At 47.0% G+C, this 18,445-nt stretch overlaps 1 protein-coding gene across 3 annotated transcripts in view; it reads right to left on the reverse strand.

Annotated features, from left to right (window-relative positions):
• TMCO3 (transmembrane and coiled-coil domains 3) overlaps positions 1-18,445 on the reverse strand; it is a 1,285,122-nt gene that overhangs the window by 169,965 nt on the left and 1,096,712 nt on the right. The window lies entirely within an intron of this gene.

Genomic DNA, 18,445 nt, shown 5'->3' on the forward strand with positions numbered 1-18,445 from the left:
TGAGCAGTACTGATCGCACTTCCGGTTGATCGCGGTGGCGAACAGATCCACTTGAGGGGTTCCCCAAAGGGCGAAGATCTCCAGAAGGACTTCTTGAGCCCGCTCCCACTCGTGAGAAACCGTGCTCTGCCTGCTCAGAGCGTCTGCCTCCGTGTTCTTCTCTCCGGCTAGGTGAATTGCCGATAGAGAGATTCCTTCTCGTATTGCCCAGAACCATAGCTGCATTGCCTCTCTGCACAGTGGTAGTGACCCTACTCCTCCCCTTTTGTTGAGGTAGTACATGGCCACCGTGTTGTCCGTCATTATCAGGACATTCTTTCCCTGTACAGAGGGCAGAAAGGCCTTCAGCGCTAGTCTGATTGCCCTCCGCTCCAAAAGGTTGATGTGTAGTTTGGACTCCGATGGAGACCAACGACCGCTGATTGTCAGATCGTTGGTGTGTGCTCCCCACCCTGTGAGTGAGGCGTCCGTCACTACTGTTATCTCCGGCCATGGTTGCCAAAAATACTCTCCCTTGAGAATGTTGTCGTTGCAAGCCCACCATTGAAGATCCTGAGCAACTGCGCTTGGGACTTGCAGAAGATCTGACATATTCCCTGAGAACTGGGACCAATGAGTTCTGAGTGGCCATTGAAGGGATCTCATTCTCAACCTGGCCTCTGGTACTAGGAAAATACAGGATGCCATGAGGCCGAGCAACCAGAGAAAATCGAAGGCCGGTAGACGTTGGGCATTCTGGAATTTTGTTACCATCTGCTGGATGTGGAGAGCTCTCACTTCGGGAGGCGAGGCTTTTCCCGAGGAAGTGTCCAAGACTGCTCCGATAAATTGGAGCTTCTGGGATGGTATCATGTGGGACTTCTTGAAATTTAGGGAGAAGCCCAATTTGTGGAGGAAGTGGCAGGTGATCGAAAGATGTTCCTGAGCTTGTTCTGGAGAACTTGCTCTGATCAACCAGTCGTCCAGGTAGGGATATATGTGAATACCTCCTCTCCTGAGACTTGCTGCCACAACCACCAACAGTTTGATGAAAACCCTCGGGGCGGAGGTCAGAACTCGAAACTGATAATGAGAATTGCCAATCGCGAACCTCAGTTACTTTCTGTGCTTTGGATGGATTGGCACATGAAAGTAAGCATCCTGAAGATCCAATGATACCAACCAATCTTGGAGTTGGAGAGCCTTAAGAATCAGAGAAAGAGTCACCATCTTGAACTTGTCCTTCCTGAGGAACTTGTTCAAGTTTCTCAAGTCCAAGATGGGTCTCAGTCCTCCGTCCTTTTTTGGAATGAGAAAATGATGGGAGTACCAACCCCTGTTCCTCTCCGCTACAGGTACCAGTTCTATGGCATCTTTCTCTAGCAGGGTTAAAATTTCCTGCAACAGGAGCGGATCTGGAATTTTGACGGAGTTGGCTCCTGGTGGATGATTCTGAGGCCTTTTTAGAAAGGGGATACAGTACCTTGGGCTACTGTTTCCAGTGCCCAAGCATCTGAGGTAATGCCCTGCCATTCCTTCAGATGCTGAGAGATCCTGCCTCCCACTGGTGTTTTGTGCAACAAGGTCTCAGAGAGATTTGGAGGCGGCTGCAGGAGTGGCTGAGGGTACAGATGCCACTCCTGAGGCTGATTTTGCACCTCTTCCTTGTGCTCCACGAGGGAAGTTTCTTTTGCCCCTTTGAGAAGCCTGTCCTCTTCCTCTACCAAAATAGGAGTAGTATCGAAAAGAAGGACCCCTCCAGGAAGATGAGCCGGAGTAGGGATTTAGAGGCTGGCGCATAGAGGCGCTAAGCGATTTAGCTACCGCTTTCGAGGTCTGAAGTTTTTCTAGGCTTTCATCAGCCTTGCTGCCAAACAGCCTCAAGCCATCAAAGGGCATGTTAAGGAGTCTGGCTTGCACATCTGGTGCAAACCCCCGACTTCCTCAACCACGCAAATCTGCGTAGCACAACACTTGCAGCCATGGACCTGCTGATACTATCAGCAGTATCCAGTCCAGACTGGAGACATTCCCCCATTGCCTCCTTCCCGTCTTTGACTATATTCAGGAAGCCTTCCCTTTCCTCGCCTTCCGGAATATGATCTGTCGCTGCCGAAATACAGTCCCACAGGGTATGGGTACACCTGGCCAGGGTACAGGTGACATTTGTCGATTTAAGGGCCATACTGCCTGAAGTGAAAACTTACATGCCCATGCGTCAACTTTTTTATCCTCTCTATCTGGAGGAATAGTGGGATATGCAGTTTGTTTTGATGTAGATGCTGCTTGAATGACTAGACTTTCTGGAGTCGGATGCTTATTTAAGTATTCAGGATCAGTTCCAGCTGGTCTATATTTTTTGGGAAAAGTGCTATCTGCAGCAGCAATACTCTCAGGTCTATCCCAGTTTTTCTCCACCGTCCTTTGAAGGGCCCTGTGAAAGGGGAGAACTGGATCTTTTTGAGGCCCTCTGACAATTATATCCATCATGTCATCCTGTTCAAAAACGGTGAAGTGTTACCCCAACCCATATATTTAATTACTCTGGTCATAAGAACCCTGTACCCAGCATCTGCATGCTCTGCAGGATCAGGTCTGGCAAACTCTAATTCTGGGGAGGTGTCAATTCCACTGGCAGAATGTAGAGTATCACTCAGGTCTCTCATTCTAGATTCCTGGTCAATAGGTTCCTCAGGAACTTGCTTTGTGCCATAAGAAACTCCAAAAGGAGTAACTTAGTCTTCTTCTGAGCCAGATTCCTCATAAATTGAGGACATGGACTTAAAAAAGTCTGACCTGGGCAAAGGAGTGAATCTCTTTTCTTCTTCTACCATACGCGTTGAAGGGATTGATAAATCCTTCGAAGTTGTCGAAGGAGTCTTCGATGACTTCGAAGCTGACTTCGACACGGGCGTCGAGGATGTTTTTGGTTCCGAAATGGTCGACGCCAACGGCGTCGAAGTCATCGAAGCCTTCGACGACTTGTTTTTTTTGTATAGCACCGGAGAAGTGCTCGACTCTCGAAGAGTCTTCAACGGCTTGGCGTCGACTCGAGTTTTTTTAGTATCCTCGACACTACTGGTTTTGACCATGGTAGTCTTGGACTTCCCTTTGTCGTCCAATGGAGCGACCTTAGGGGTATGGCTTTTTCGAGGTTCTTTCGAGGGGGTCGGGGCCGCGTTCTCGAAAACCTCCATCATCTTTTTACAGAATTCTTCCCATTTACTGGGAGAATCCGATTTTGTCTGACATCGAATTTCTTCGGTCGACTCTGAAGAAGAAGATGATGAGGGAGATCTATGTCTCCTCTTAATTTTTTTAGATGTAGATGATGACAAAGAGTGTCTCGATCCACTCCTAGATCGAGATCTCTTGGAGTGCCTATGGCGATCCGATTCCTTTGAATCAGTCGCTTTCTTACGTTTTTTAGACGTAGCCTTCTTAGAGGCTTCCCTCCCCACTGACAGTTTACCTCTCCTCTCACGAAGAGCTTTCTCGGTCATGGATTGGCAGGAACCGCAGTCGGTTCGGTGACTGGAACCGAGACACCAGAGACAAACCCGGTGGGGATCCGTGATCGACATTTTTGATCCACAATCTACACACTTCTTGAACCCAGTCTTGGGTGTCGAAGGAGTTGAAGATGATGACATTTTCTTCACAGAAAATCAGAAGCGTGCCGTTCTCGATAGCGAAGCGATCGGAAAAACAGAACTGAAGCAACGGGCGCGGCTCGAGCTATTTATACCATCGGTGACGTCGACAGAGTACGGAGTCCGTCGAGGGACAATCAACGCCACGACCTCGAGCACAGCGCCCTCTGCCGAGAGACATTTTTTTTTCCGAAGCAGCAAAGGTGGGGACGAGTTATCATAAGATGAGGAATACCTGGGAGGACACAATCCATTCGAAGAACACATTTGGGTGGTCTATGTGGTTTGACGTCTGTTAAATCGTTTCTTAGGTATGACAACTTTGAATAATTGTTCTGATATTCAAATGATTAAGCTGATCACTACATTTGATAAAGTGTTGGTAATTCTTAAGTGTTATTTTGGCCCCATACTCTAAGCTTGATGAAACATTTTAATAGGTTAAACTGTTAACATTTGGAAACAAATAATTGTCTTTTGCTAGATGTGACGAGGCCTGCTGTCAGGCCCTGTCGGTGAGGGAGGAGGCCTAGCAACCCTGCAAAGTGTCCCAACCCCGCCTTACATGCACATGTTGGCAGAGGGGCAGACCCCGCCACAATGAAGAAAAAAATGGCACCCCAAAGAGTAACAGAAACCGTGCAGCCAGCAGGAACTTGGAGCAGGAGACTGCATGCTGCAGTCCGATGCAACAAGTAGTGAATTGCAGGCCACCCAGTCCACAGGATGTCCAGCACCATCGGCAACCTCGTTGGCCAGAAACTGTGGTAGGGGCGGAGCCAGCACCCGAAGAAGAGATGCCACAAGGACGTTACAGGGCAACAAATCTATGCCCCGCGATGCGGCAGCTGTGACAACGTCTGCCATAGAGGGACGAGAGAGCAGCTCCAACTGGCAGTGTCATACAGGAATAGCCACGAGCCCACCAGGGAGTTGTAAAACAATATATAAGTGCCTCCAGGAAGATCCTGCTAGCCCACAAAACCACCAGGGACTTTGGTACCAAAAGGGGCCTCTATGAAGGTGCATACCCACAGAGACACCAGCCCCTTAGGAACAAGTTTCAGCTCTATGCTAGAAATGCAGAAGGGCCCCATGTTGGAGAAGTAGCCAGGCTTACACTCCCTTATCAGCCCTGCTATGCCCTTCCCTATTTACAACCCTTGGAGTCTGGTAAGTGGATTGCTTAGGGGATAAAGATGGCCAATCCCGGGAGTGGGTTGGCTATTCAAAGGTAAGCCTGGGCATTGTTAGGTGTGGGTTAGTTGGGTGAGGACAGGAAGTGGAGGAGGGTGTCAGAGAGACAAGAGGAGGCAAGTGCGAAAGGAGGGCGGAGGATTTTGGAGAGAGGGGGTCTGTGGAGCGTCTGAGAGGAAAGCGCGAGTGAACTAGAAGTTAGATAGGAGTAGAGAGCAGGTTAGTGGTAGTTCATAGTGGGAGTGAGAGCAGTAGTGCACAACATGCAGCGAGTATGCCGAATGTAGCCCATCACGACATTATGTATGGCCCTCCAATTCACATGGGTTTAATGATGAAGTATTGCCTGGCCTAAAGTCATTCAGTCACTCAGTCTGTCAAGTCAGGTGTGTGAAGCCTTTGTGGTCCAGATTTTGTATCTGCATCATGACACGCTCAGTATTACTTCAATTTTAAAACATAATTTCAGTCCCATGATACAAATAAATCAAAGTGTCAATGCCATTAAAAGGTCATGCATCATGTGTTACAGTAAAAAAGTAATCAACAGTACACCTTAAACCCCCCTTTTTTTTTTACTCAAATGAGTGCACAGAGGCCTCTCATACTTGCTCTGTGCCATAGATAGTTTGTCCCACTGTTAAATGTGGTGGTGACGGTATAACCGCCACTTTCACCATTTTGCAAAATTAGGAGTCAACAGTAATACTGCTGGCTGTAATACCACCGTAAGCTCAAAACGGTATTACCGCTGTGTCACAAGTTGTGAAATGGCAGTAATGTTGTTGAAATTGGGCAGCAATATCGCCAAAATCACAGTGCATTTGCCTACAGGTGATGGAAATGAAGCCCCCAGGTGCAACGAATCCACTCAGGAAAGGTATACAAGGCCCACAAATTCCCCAAACGCACTTTCCAACATCATCACATTGCCACTTGTGCCTGTGCAAATGGACATACAGTTGCATGAGCTCCACATTGAGCAGCAGAGGCTGGAACAGCAAGGAGAAGAGAAGAGGAGCAAGAGGACAGGGGGAGGAAGAAGAGAAGAGGAGCAAAAGGACAGGAGGAGGAAGGGGATGAGGGGGAGGAGGATGCACCATGCAAGGCGAGCACCCATACCCCAGGTCAGGCTCTCAGCCTGGACCTTGACAGACACCCAGCTAATCACCCTGCACTGGCTGAACAGGGATACCATTGCTGAGCTGCTCCCCCCTGATCCAGGATGAGAGAGAGCAGGACCGGTTCCATGTGATTTTAACGAATAAATAGATAACGAATGAATTTTGACCGGACCTAAAACAATGGAAAAAATACCAAACCTTTTTTTGGAGGGGATGCGGGGGATGCCCCGAACCCCATGATTCCCAATGTTTGAAAACCCACCCAACCCCCTCCCCACCAGATTGATACCCTTACCCCCACCCCCAAATATATATTTTTCAATTCTGTATTTTTTTTCATTGTTTTGTATCTGTTAAAAATCCATTCTTTATTTGTTACCCGTGATAATCACTGGATACCGCAGGATCAACATCAGGACAGCCTTACCACTGTGGTTGAAGTTACTGTCGGTCCTGTATTTGGTATTTGGTGGCAACTTGCACCTTCCAGCACACAGTTTGATAGGTAGGGATACCGTTGTTAAGCTAGGGAAAGTTAGGCTTTTTTGGCAACCTTATTGGTTAATAAAATGGCTACTTGTGAGAAAACTACTTGTCCGTCTCGCATTTCTGACCCCTCACACAGACAATTCTCGCAGCACAACAGACATGCCATGTGAGGGAGGCTACCACAACTGAACAATGCACGCCCTGTCAATGCCCTGTATATTCAGGATCTGCCCCCGCACATGAGACAACCCACAGGACTAGGGCAATGCTGCAGTCATTCACCAATGCACATATGCCCAACAGCCTAGTAACACAAATAGGACTACTGGAACCACAATGCACCATTTCACCACCCTATACATGGAACGACACGCTACAACACTGCAACAAAGGAATGCGACATTGGCAGTAGTAATGCCATATAGTCAGGTGACCGTGGATGTGAAACCATTGTGGAATAGACCCACACAACCTGGACTAGTACAACTGAACACCCATCAGGGCACGTGCATGGGAGCAATGCACTGGTTCCATAGCATGCTGCCCTGTCAATCACAGACCCTGAAAGCGACAAGTGCTGGCTGTGAGCTGTGTGCATGATGTTCCACGACAGAGCACATGAACCCCCTCAGTGAATGACTTCATATGCAAGTACTGGAATGGTAAATCATGTGTGACAATACTTGTGAAAAGCATGCACAGACTGTCAAACAACATGCCGTTGGAATGTGCAACACATCCACAATGCTCTGTGACTGACACCCATGACCTTTGCCCTGACAGGTACTCTGGATACCCCAAGCTACCATGGTTGACTACACCAGTGCAGAATCCACAGATGCCACATGATGTGGACTCCAATGGGGCACGCATCAAGACCAGGCTCTGCATCGAGAAGACCTTCGGTCTGTTGAATGCTCGTTTCCGGTGCCTACACCGCTCAGGAGGAGCCCTAACGTACAAGCCACAGAAGGTGGGACAAATTGTTCTCATCTGTGCTATGCCGCACAACATTTGCATCAGGCGGAACGTTCCCCCACTCCCTGATGAGGACATGCTCCCCCCCAGAAGAGGAGGACTCACTCTCTGAGGGTGCTGTGCTGCCATGCAGTGAGTGAGAAAAGAGCTGGGATGGATGTCTGGTTCAGCAAGAACTGATTGTCAATTTCTTTTCATAACAATTGAAATGCACTTGCTACGAACCTATGTATATAGTCACATTATTAAACACTTACACACAATAAGGAATGCCCAAACATTGCTTTACGTGAACAACTATTTAATGTGCAAATACAAACAACTCTCCAAAACCCCTGCCTAAATACCTTCCCCAAAACACCCTCCCTCTGTGTGCTGGGTAGTGAGCTCTCTGTGGGGGTAACAGAGGTGGAGGGCTCTGACCCATGGGCCCAGATATACTGAACGGTGAGCTGCATGCACCGATTCAGTGTCTCAGCAGAGGCTGACATTGCCTGTGTGTGCTCCTGCACTCTCTGGCCTACTGAGTTCATGGCAGCGGTGGCCTGGCCGAGGGAAAAGGACATCTGGCAGCTACAGCCCTACAGGCAGGCACGCAAGGCAGGGAAGAAGTGGGCCGCAAGGAGGGAAGTGCCCTTGACCTTTTCAACACGAGACCGTTACTTTCATGAACCTTCGAGAATAGAAAAAGTAAGAACAGGAAACAAGGCTGAAGAATCCTGCACTGTGTGTCGGAGGTAATCGGGGCTCTCCTGCATCGATAGTCAAGGCAGGGAGAATCGCTTACCACTGTGGTACTTTCCCATGGCTCCTAAAACAAAGCAGCGCCAGTGAAGTCAGCACAGCCCCAGTGAGTGAGTTGGGGAGTCTGATACCCGACCGGTCTGTGTTGAAGCCAAGGTTGCAAGCAGCAACATTGTATAGTGAACTCTGAAGCAAACAGTGTATGGAGCGAATGAGTTAACCGACGCAAGCAAAATTGAGAAACAGATGAGTGGTTGAACTTGAAGCCAAAATAGGATACCTTAGACAGAGTGGTCCGACACCCTGTGCGTGCTCATTCGAAAGTCTCCAAGGTATCCAACTGAAAGGTGGCAAAAGCGAAAGTGTGACAAAGAATTGTGAAATCGAAGTGGTCCTGCAACGGGTCAAGCAAAATCCTGTGCACATTCGAAAGTCTTTGATGTTAATAGCGTAAAGAAAGTTGATGACAAAGTAGATGAAGTTGGTCCGAGCCTGGGGGAGGGAGACTAATTGAATATTGTCTTAAAGAGAATCTGAGCCCGGCAGAGGGGGATCTGGGGTGAACCCTGAATCACCCAAGAAATTGGATGCATGAATATCCAGCGAGCATTCTGTAAGAGGATCTGAGCCCGGTAGAAATTGAGTATTTGTGAAATCCTAGGAGGAAAATTACGTATTGTTTGTCGCATTAGGCCCTCTGAAAGAAGAGACTTGGGCACAGAAGGCCCTGATGCTAATGATTGAACTGTATCCTCATGCTAGAGAAGCCAGAGATTGTGCTAAGCTCAAGTGTACCGCCTTGTCCCATGCTGAAAACGTGGGGAAGGGAGGCCAATGGCCTGAACATCCTGACATATCATTTTGTGAACACTTCTTTCTTTTTCTTAACACGGTTTCCCACACTATTTGTTTTTAGAGGTAATGATTGGCAATATGTTTATTAGTATAGGCCCATTTATTTTGACAAGACACAACTAGGACTGCATTATTTTTATTTGATGGTTGTAGCTTGCTCCCATCTGTAGATTTAGGATTAGATGGGCATTTTTCAAAACCTTTTTGAAGTTCAGTAACACCCTTGAACTGTGGTCACTTGTGTCCGTCTTACTGTTGATACCATGCCTTCCTTACACTGGCAAGACACACATGCGACATTCAGTGTGTTCTACATTCGCACATTTAGTATGATTGGCATCTCCACAGCATGCCTCGCTCGCAATGGGTTTGTCCTTCTCTACCGGTGAGCACTCTTGCTCCGCCACACCGGCTTGTGCCTCCAGCTTCTGCACACTGGCTTGTGCCACCAGCCTCTGACCGCCTTCACTGAGGTAGTCACGTCTTCTTCTGAGCTGCTTCTTTCCATTTAGTTCACATCAGCGCACAGGTGCCTTCCTCCAACAACTAGCACGCTCAATACGTTTGTTGCTCTGTTGCAATTCCTTCATCCTCCTCGTCGTCTCAGTACTTAGGTGGTTGTGGGTAATGAAGTCCATTGATGGCTTCTGATGTATTTAGTTGGAGGATCTTTTCCAATGATACCATATGAAGGATCAGTTCTACATTAAGGGAATCTAGAACTGAGCAAGGTGTTTTCGAAAAAAGTGTATTCTTGGAGTGGTTCGGTTTTAGACCAAGAATGAGAGGTTGATTTGTAGGGGAAAAAGCTTTTCTACTTTCTGCAAAGGTGGGGGGTAACAGACACATGGCAATAGGCCATTAGGGTCTTCAGCAACAGGGGTTCTTCCTCATGTGGGATACCATGTCTCATCCAATGAAGTCATGAGGTCCCCCCGATAGTTATCTTCTTCCATGTGATCTCTCTCTCATATAGCCACCACCAGGGTCAGGTTTAGATAGCGGCTGCAGTCCCCTGGCCACATGGGAGGAGGTCACCACCGTGGAACCCTCGATGACTTCACTGGATTCATCACAGTACCCCTACCCTTGATGTTGTTCCACCGCTTGCGGCAGTCCTCTGCATCCCGAGGAACACTGCCCATTGCTGTCACCTTTGCCATGATGTCTGCCCATATGGCTGTCTTCCTCCGTGCACAGGTCTTCTCTTCCTTTGCCTGCTCCAACACAGCTCCTCAGCATGCTCAACAACTGCAGTAGCCAGCGCAGTGAGCTTGAATACCATGAACGTAGGCTTGTGCAGCCTGAGTTCCGCTAGACGTGCCTTTCCCTTGTGGTGAGGCATGTGGCTTCCATGCTTCCATATATGGTGTCCGGATGGCAATAGGAAATGGGAGATTCAGAGTTGAGTTTTTCAAGATGGCCGCTGCTGTTCTGGCAGTGACGTTATTTCTGCTGGTGGTAATACAGCTGGGTGTGCCGGCGGTAATGGTAATACTGTTGTGATTTGGTGGTATTACCACCCGATGGCCATTGTTGGTGGTAATACCAGACTATTATCGTTTCGGTCAGGGAGTTAAGGGGGGGTGGAGGGGAAACAGGTGTGTGCGTGCCCGCCATGTCATGATACAGCAGTAATACTGCCGGTCATACCGGCGGTAACAGTATTACCGCTGTATTTATGCAATACTCTGAATGAGCACCACTTTCTGGAATTTGTGTGGTACATTCGCCCCTCCTATCAAACAAGTTGTAAACCCCAGAGTTAGAAGGAGAGGTAGAAAGTAGAAGTATTGGGAGACGTGGCCTTTAGAGTAAGACTTGTGGGAGAAGAGAAAGTAGTGGTGTTAAGAAAGTGGTAGTAGTAGTAGAGTGTGAGCAGTAGAATGAAAAAGGTAGTAGTAGCAGTACAGAGGTGTAGGAGATTAAGGAGTGGTATTAAGAACACAGAAGAGGAAGTAGCAGCATGGGAGCAGTAGAGACAATAAGGTAGCTTAGGATTGAGATGATGATATCGGAGGTAGTTGGCGGTATTAAAAGTAGCGAGAGGAGGAACAAAGAGGTGGTAGGTGGAGAAGTAAGATCAAAGGGTGGAGGTAGGAAGCCGGAGTGTGAGAGTCGAGGGAAGGCAGATGGTGGGAGGAGAACATCTTGGGGCCCATGCAGGGAAAGGTCTGGTGAGACCATGTGTACAAGAGGAGCAAGTGGAACTGGGTGGAAGGAGGCACCATCCCATAACACCCTAGAGTACGCGCATTTGATTGAGTGCTTGGTGAGTGCTGTTGGAAGCAAGAGAGGCTCTGTGGATTACCGGAGTTTGGACAAATAGACATTGCAACCCAAATTGGATTTTATAAAGGCTTTTATCTGTGGATTTTACTTATTATCAAGCTCTTTATTGAACATCCACCATGAAGTATTTCTTCTCTTTCATTTGATTCTGGCTGCCAGCCCCACCTCCTATGGCCTCACTATATAAGCAGAGGCCACGTGCACTTGCGTGCGTACATTTGATCAAGTGCTTGGTGTGTGCAGTTGGCAGTTAGCAGAGGCAGCAACCAACTCTGTGCCTCCGACGGACTTTAATGTGTGATTATATTTTATATTACTATTCGCATCTGTTACACTTACCCTGAGCTGTGCGACAATCTATAAGTGCACTGACGCAAGAGGCAGATCCTCAATCTTTTTTACCTTGCTTACGAACCCAAATATCTTTGTCTTTCCTTTTTAACAACCTTTTTAATTCTTTAACAAACACTCGGTTTACACAAAAGTGGAGTTGCAAAAATTCAGAGGTTAGGCTGCGCCCCTCCTTCACCCGAAATTGCACAACCATCGTGATACTTAAATACATCACGAACCTTGTGACCCTTAGGAGACGCGGCTTTGGCTCTGCTTCCATCTGCGATTACAACCACGCATTCCAGTAACCGCCGTTTACCGAGTGGACAATGCTTGATAGCAATTAAAAACATTACTATAATTAGTTATTCCCTCGGCAGTGCAAACATTATCTGAAACTATGTCCAAGAGTCTATATCCTCAAGTCGGCGATGCCACCTCAAAAGGAATTAAACAAAATAGCACTGCCATTGAGACGCAAACGTAGTAGAATCCCTACAACTGTGACCCTGGCCAAATCATTATCTATAACAGAAGCCACGTCACGGAAAAACACACAACCGGGTGATATTAGATACTTTTACCCTCCTGAAGCGGATACAAATATTTAATTGCCTATGCCACAAACCCGTGTTAATGAAACCAGTCCGGTGGTCCTCCCGTCATCTTTGCCTAAAGCAAGCTCTAATTGCAGAATCCCGACTATCCTGCCTGATTCGATAATGGCAGCAGGCTTCACCGTAACGCTGTCAGCCTCTCCCCACAGCTATGCCCCCCGTTACAGAACTTCCTCTTACCATAACTAAGATGACACCGCTAATTACTAGCAAAGTAGTGATTAAGCCAGTTTCTACCATGCCATTACAAATACCATCTCTTCACACACCTCAAAGGACTATTTAACTTCACGACAAATGCAAAACGGTCTCCACTGCCTAATACCTCAGTCCAACCCGAGGTCCAGCAAGACCAATTTGTAAATCACCAAGCGGTGGCAGTCCCCACAACCTCATTAATGACAGTGCATCATGAGGAATTGAGACCCTTGCCCCCCCCCTTCTCCCTGAGTGGAACTCCTAATCTTTCCCAATTACCCATTATGTTTGCGCACTCCACCCACAACTCCTGTGCTATATCCATCTCGTTCACTCACCCCACGCCACACAAAATGAAAAGCGTGATGCTCCCTCAATAACCAAACCTGAATCAAGCAGTACCTTCCCCTCTTTTGGAAATTGCTCTGCCATTGCATTGACAAAATTATTTGAAACATTAGATACTAAAATGAATCGCCAAACATTCCTTATAACCCAGCTTCTCCAACGCACAGAGCCCCTGCCCGCAAATATAGTGACAAAGGAATCTTTGAACAGGCCCCAGATTGGTTCAATGGCGATTGAAACTCCCATTCATTTATTTGCTTCTCTCTGTCCGTCCAGCACGATTCCTGCCGTTAAAGTTAAATCAATGCTTAGCGCACTACCATCGTTTCCACAAATAATTTGTCAATGTGATACCGACATTGGAGAAATAGCTTCAGTAGAGTCACCCTTAACTCTAGACCTTTCTGAGAACGATGTACCAGCAGTGGAACCCAAGCATACTAAAGAGTCATTCAAGATTTTTAATTCCAGTAAGAATCCAAGGACGTCCCTGTCACGCTCACCTGGTCTCCATAGGGGCGTAGCATGTAGCTGCACGAATGATGTCTGCACTGGCGTGGCACTGCGCAGATGATGATGCTTGCTGCGACTTCTCCCTTGTTATCACCACACGAGGTGTTTGTCTGCAAGATCGGAATAATATATTAGCTACTGAGTGGGGCTGGATTGGACCCACCTCCTCAACCACCTGATGCCCTACTCCTCTTTGATCTCACCTTAGAGTATTGTAAGGTAGGCACTCCGTCCTGCAATCTCTAGCAGGGGCGCAATAAACACAGTCTTTCCCTGGATCTAGTTACTTCACTAATCCGTTGAGCAGTTGCCGAATCTTGGAGAGCTGGGTCAAACAGGTAAGTCTCTATGCCAATGGTTGCTTGGTATAGATGCTTGAAGTCTTTATTCCCCCAAGTCCTTTTTTTGATCTGTGTTTTGTCTTTTCTTTCAGGCGCGGTCTCAAGCAGATTTTTGAATGGAGGATCAACTCTTCCTAAGATGCTGAACAGATTTCCTTCACATGAGTGTGGCGATGAATGTCTGAATAAGTGTTTTCCCTTCCGTGCGCGACTAACCTGCTGTGTCTTTTCCTTCTTTTGCAGAAGCGGCGCGACTCCGGAATGAAGAATGGAAGAACAGTTCCGAGGTGTTCCGGAAGAATGCTGGCCCTGGGTGAGTATTCGATGTCTGAGCGGATACCTTCACTTCAGCAGGTGCAGAGGTCCGGGGAACGGCTGAAGGAGCAACCGATGGATGGAATGCTGCAGGTAATGCCTTTGCTGCTGTACTGACTTTGGTTCTCTTGTCTTTCTTCTTCCAGGTACCGATGGATGGATTTCTGGACAGGCGTGGCTGTAGCAGTTCGAGGACAGGACAGACACAGTGAGCGTTACGCTGCAGAAGTGCAGAATAACGTGAAGCATGTTCTGCTTGCAGGGCGTGGCTTAAATAGCCTTAGAAGTAGTTCCAGGTAAAGTAGTCCCTTTACTACACCCTGCCTTTAAGGTAAAGTAGTCCCTCAGCCACACCCTGGGTAAGCAGAAAGGCTCAGCCTCACTAGACTGAGTAACTAGTTCCATGCAGTTTAACCGATCTTATGAGCCTGGTGCCAACGGTGCCAGGACTGAGTCCAGGAGGTTCTGGACACTCCTTTGGGGCTTGATAAGCCCTTCTCGGAGTCAGTGACTGGGGTGGGCCAATCAGATCCAGGGGGTTTTGAGCACGAACCATGACAGTCCCTCAAACAGCCAGTAAACATAAAAAAAAGAATATGAAACCAGAGCGCCCACAATCTAGCTCCAGTTCCAAACACTTAATACGTTCCCTTCCCAACAAACAAAGAGAAAGCAAGCTCGGCGGTATTAAAGAATTATGCAAAAATTACCAAAAATAAGAAACTGAATCAAAGCACTGCAAGTGCCTCAAATCTAGCATAAGAACAGCTAGATGACCTTGTCTCTGCTGTTGTGGACCAACAGGAAACAGAAACGTATCCTAATAATCCTTGTCCTTCTCGCAAGAATTCAAGTTCTAGTTTACTCTCTTGTAAGCCTGTCGTAGCCGTAGGGAAAGAGTTCCTTACATTAAAACAAAGGAGAGAGGAAATTCAAAAATCTATGAATCTCTATTTTGCATCAAATCAGCAAACAATTAGCAATAGCTTAAATTCATCAAGTGGACACCTACAAGAGCGCCCCATGGGCGACACATTCTCTACTTCCATCTGTCCAAACTTACAATCACGGAAATAGGCGAGCCCACAAGTTGGATAAAACTGTTGTCTGCTATTACTCAAGCAGTAATAAAAAATAAAGAGAAATCTCAGCAGAACCATCGACTCCGACAATCCTCCCACCATCACTTAATTAAATGTCGATCTGCCCATTATGAGGTCTATGATCTTAACAGATCTAGTATCTCCAATATATTTAATGACAGCCCGAGCTTGGAGGATGTTGTTTCTGCAGACATACAACAGACAGAGTTTTTTTTATCAAAAAGATCATTAACAGGCCAAACTGTGGTTTCAGTAAGGAGTTGTTTTAAATACAATCTGAAAAGCCAGAATGGATGTATGCCTTAGGCTTTATAATTACGCAAGATTCAATTGTCTCGGAAGGATAGCTCAGCGGCAAGAACGACAAGCAACACAGGTTCGCTCGCCGGGTCCGCGCTACGAACTTCTGGGTGTTAAGCGTGTTATAAATAACCCATCATATCATATCAGAGCCCGCAAATAATAATTTCAGACAAAATGATAATCCATAAGGTCTTGCAAATCAAGTATCGTCCCTGAAAGTGACATTCTCTTCTAAATCACAACAGATTACTCAATACACAGATCTAGATTATGATGACCACAAGCAACAAAATAACTGGGCCCTAATGCCCTGGATTCCCAAGTCGTTCAGCTGGCTAGCTGGAACACCCCCAGGGGTTTACACACTTTATGGATGCTAGTAATAATCAATTGAATGACTATGATATAGTGGCCTTACAAGAAACATGGATCACTGTCCCTCAAACGTGTGATGGCCACAATGTCATCCTGCATGCAGCCAAATCAACCTCTAAAGGAAGACCCATATGTGGTCTACTTATTGCAACCAAAATGACCCCGGGCTTCACAGTGCGAACATGGGCGGCTCCCAACCAATATATCCAATTAGCAAAGATCCTGTTAACGGGTAAAGATATCGCATTAGTCCATATTTATTGGAATCACGCAGGTATTGACCCCAACAATTTCTTTCAAGATCTTGAAGGGGGTTTTAGATCTCATTATTCAAGACCCTTCCATTGCCCATACAATTCACTTGGGGGACTTAAATCTCCACTGCTTCTCCAAACCCATCAGACATGAAGCAGCCTTGCAAAGAAGATGGTTCACCCTAATGGAAGAGAGACAGCTGATTATGACTAATGGAACGCTTCTAGGTGACATCCCTCCGCAAAGCACGTGGAAGAGGAGCCCCCAAGAAGCAATTATTGATTACATTTATTTAGACAACAATCTATTTGCTCAAGCGACAAACCTTGAAAAAAAAAATCACAAAAGCACAGTGATCACAAAATGCTATCACTGAGATGGGCATGGCCCCCAGTAGTGACGAAGATCAATGACAACAAGTATGGAGGTCATCTAACAATAACTGGCAGGAGAAACCGATTCCGATGGACTGACCAATCTTTAAAACATCTAAATGTTTGCATCACAAAAAAATCAAAGAGCAGCTTGTGGCGACATTTCGTGCTCAGATGAAACCATTATAGCAGCCCTGTTACTGTTCACTGAACAGTCGCCTGTAACAGGCAAAAAACGTCATAACAAGCATGTTTATGACTCAGAAGTACAGAGTAGAAAAAGCATGTTTTGTCGAAATAAAAGATTAGCGATTTTGCTCACTCCACTTAAAAGGGCCCTAGCTCTCAAACAACTAAAGACCAAATGCAAAAACTGGACACAGACCCGTAGAGCCCTCATGTACCAGACAGATGGAGAAGAACAAGTTACTCTCTTACCTGGTAACGTTCTTTCGATGGGATGGTCCGACGACGTATTCCATATCTATGAGAGTAATCACCACAGCTGTGCTGCTTCGGAAAATCTTTCGGCGTCTGCGTCGATGACGTTGATACGCCGGCCTCGAGGACCTCCTCCGACGGCCGACATCACTGGATGTTATAAGTAGGATGCACGACGCCGTAGCCTCAGTTGTAGTTTTTTTCCAGAACGTGTGGCACCAGTCTTCTGCCAGTCTGACCACACAAAGCCTTGAGGAAAAGTAAGCTGCAATCGCATAAGACATTTTGTAGCGGGGAAGGCAGGTAGGGAGCGATATGGAATACGTCGTCGGACCATCCCATCGAAAGAACGTTACCAGGTAAGAGAGTAACTTGTTCTTTGAGGGGATTGGGTCCTCCAACGTATTCCATATCTATGACAGACTCCCAAAGCAGTATCAATGCAAGGAGGTGGGAAAAGAATTTAGAATACAGAAATTTAGAATGCCCAATCAAATTGCGGAGCAAAGGACCACCTTGCCAAAGGCCAGATCCTGCCCACGGATGGAATCCAGGGAGTAGTGACGTACAAAAGTATGGACCGAAGCCCAGGTGGCTGCATCACAGATGTTACGAATAGGAACACCCCTCTGTAGGGAAGTAGAGGCAGCCATTCCCCTGGTAGAATGGGCCCGCAAGCCGACAGGTGGGTCTTTACCCGCCAAGCGGTAACATTCAGAAATTGCCAGAATAATCCAGCGGGACAAAGTCTGCTTAGTCAAAGCTTGTCCCAAACACTTTCCAGCATAACCAATGAAGAGTTGATCGTCCACTCTGACTCGGGACATGCGTGAAATATAAAAGCTTAAAGCTCTCCTAGGATCGAGCCTATGGAGTCTCTCCTATTCCTTACCAGGATGCGGAGGAGGATAAAATGCCGGAAGAATAACCTTCTGGCCTAAATGAAATTCCGACAGCACCTTCGGAAGAAAGGAAGGATGAACTCTAAGGACAACCCTGTTCTTAAGAAATACAGTGAAGGGTGGCTTAACTGAAAGTGCCTGAAACTCACTCACTCTGCGAGTGGAAGTGACCGCAACCAAAAATACAGTTTTAAGAGTCTCAAAGGGCACAAACAGAGCACCCATCAGAAACTTGAGGACAAGGTTCAAATCCCAACCGGGCACCTGGAAAGGTGACGAAGGGAACACATTAGTGAGCCCTTTTAGAAACTGAGAAATTAAAGGGATTTTAAAATAAGAACACTCTTCAGACGAGCGCTTAAATATGGACAGCGCCGCCAGGTAACCTTTAACGGAACCCACTTGCAAGCCCCTGTGGGCTAAAGAAAGCAAAAAAGACAGAACCACAGGAATGTCACATGAAAACGGATCCACATTCTTAACCCTGCACCAGTCGCAGAACTTTCTCCAACGGCAACGGTACAGGGACTTTGTTGCGGGCCTTCTGGCCGAAAGCAACACCTCCATCACATCTTCAGGGAGGTCCCAATCCTTAATACCTCAACCTTTCAGAAACCAAGCATGAAAGTTGAGGGATATGACCTCTGGATGGAGAACCTGACCCCACTCCTGTGAGAGCAGATCGTCTCGGTAGAGAAGACGACGTGGAGGGAAGA

Source organism: Ambystoma mexicanum, chromosome 7p, assembly GCF_040938575.1.
Source record: "Ambystoma mexicanum isolate Mex_15411 chromosome 7p, UKY_AmexF1_1, whole genome shotgun sequence".
Lineage (NCBI taxonomy): Eukaryota > Metazoa > Chordata > Amphibia > Caudata > Ambystomatidae > Ambystoma > Ambystoma mexicanum.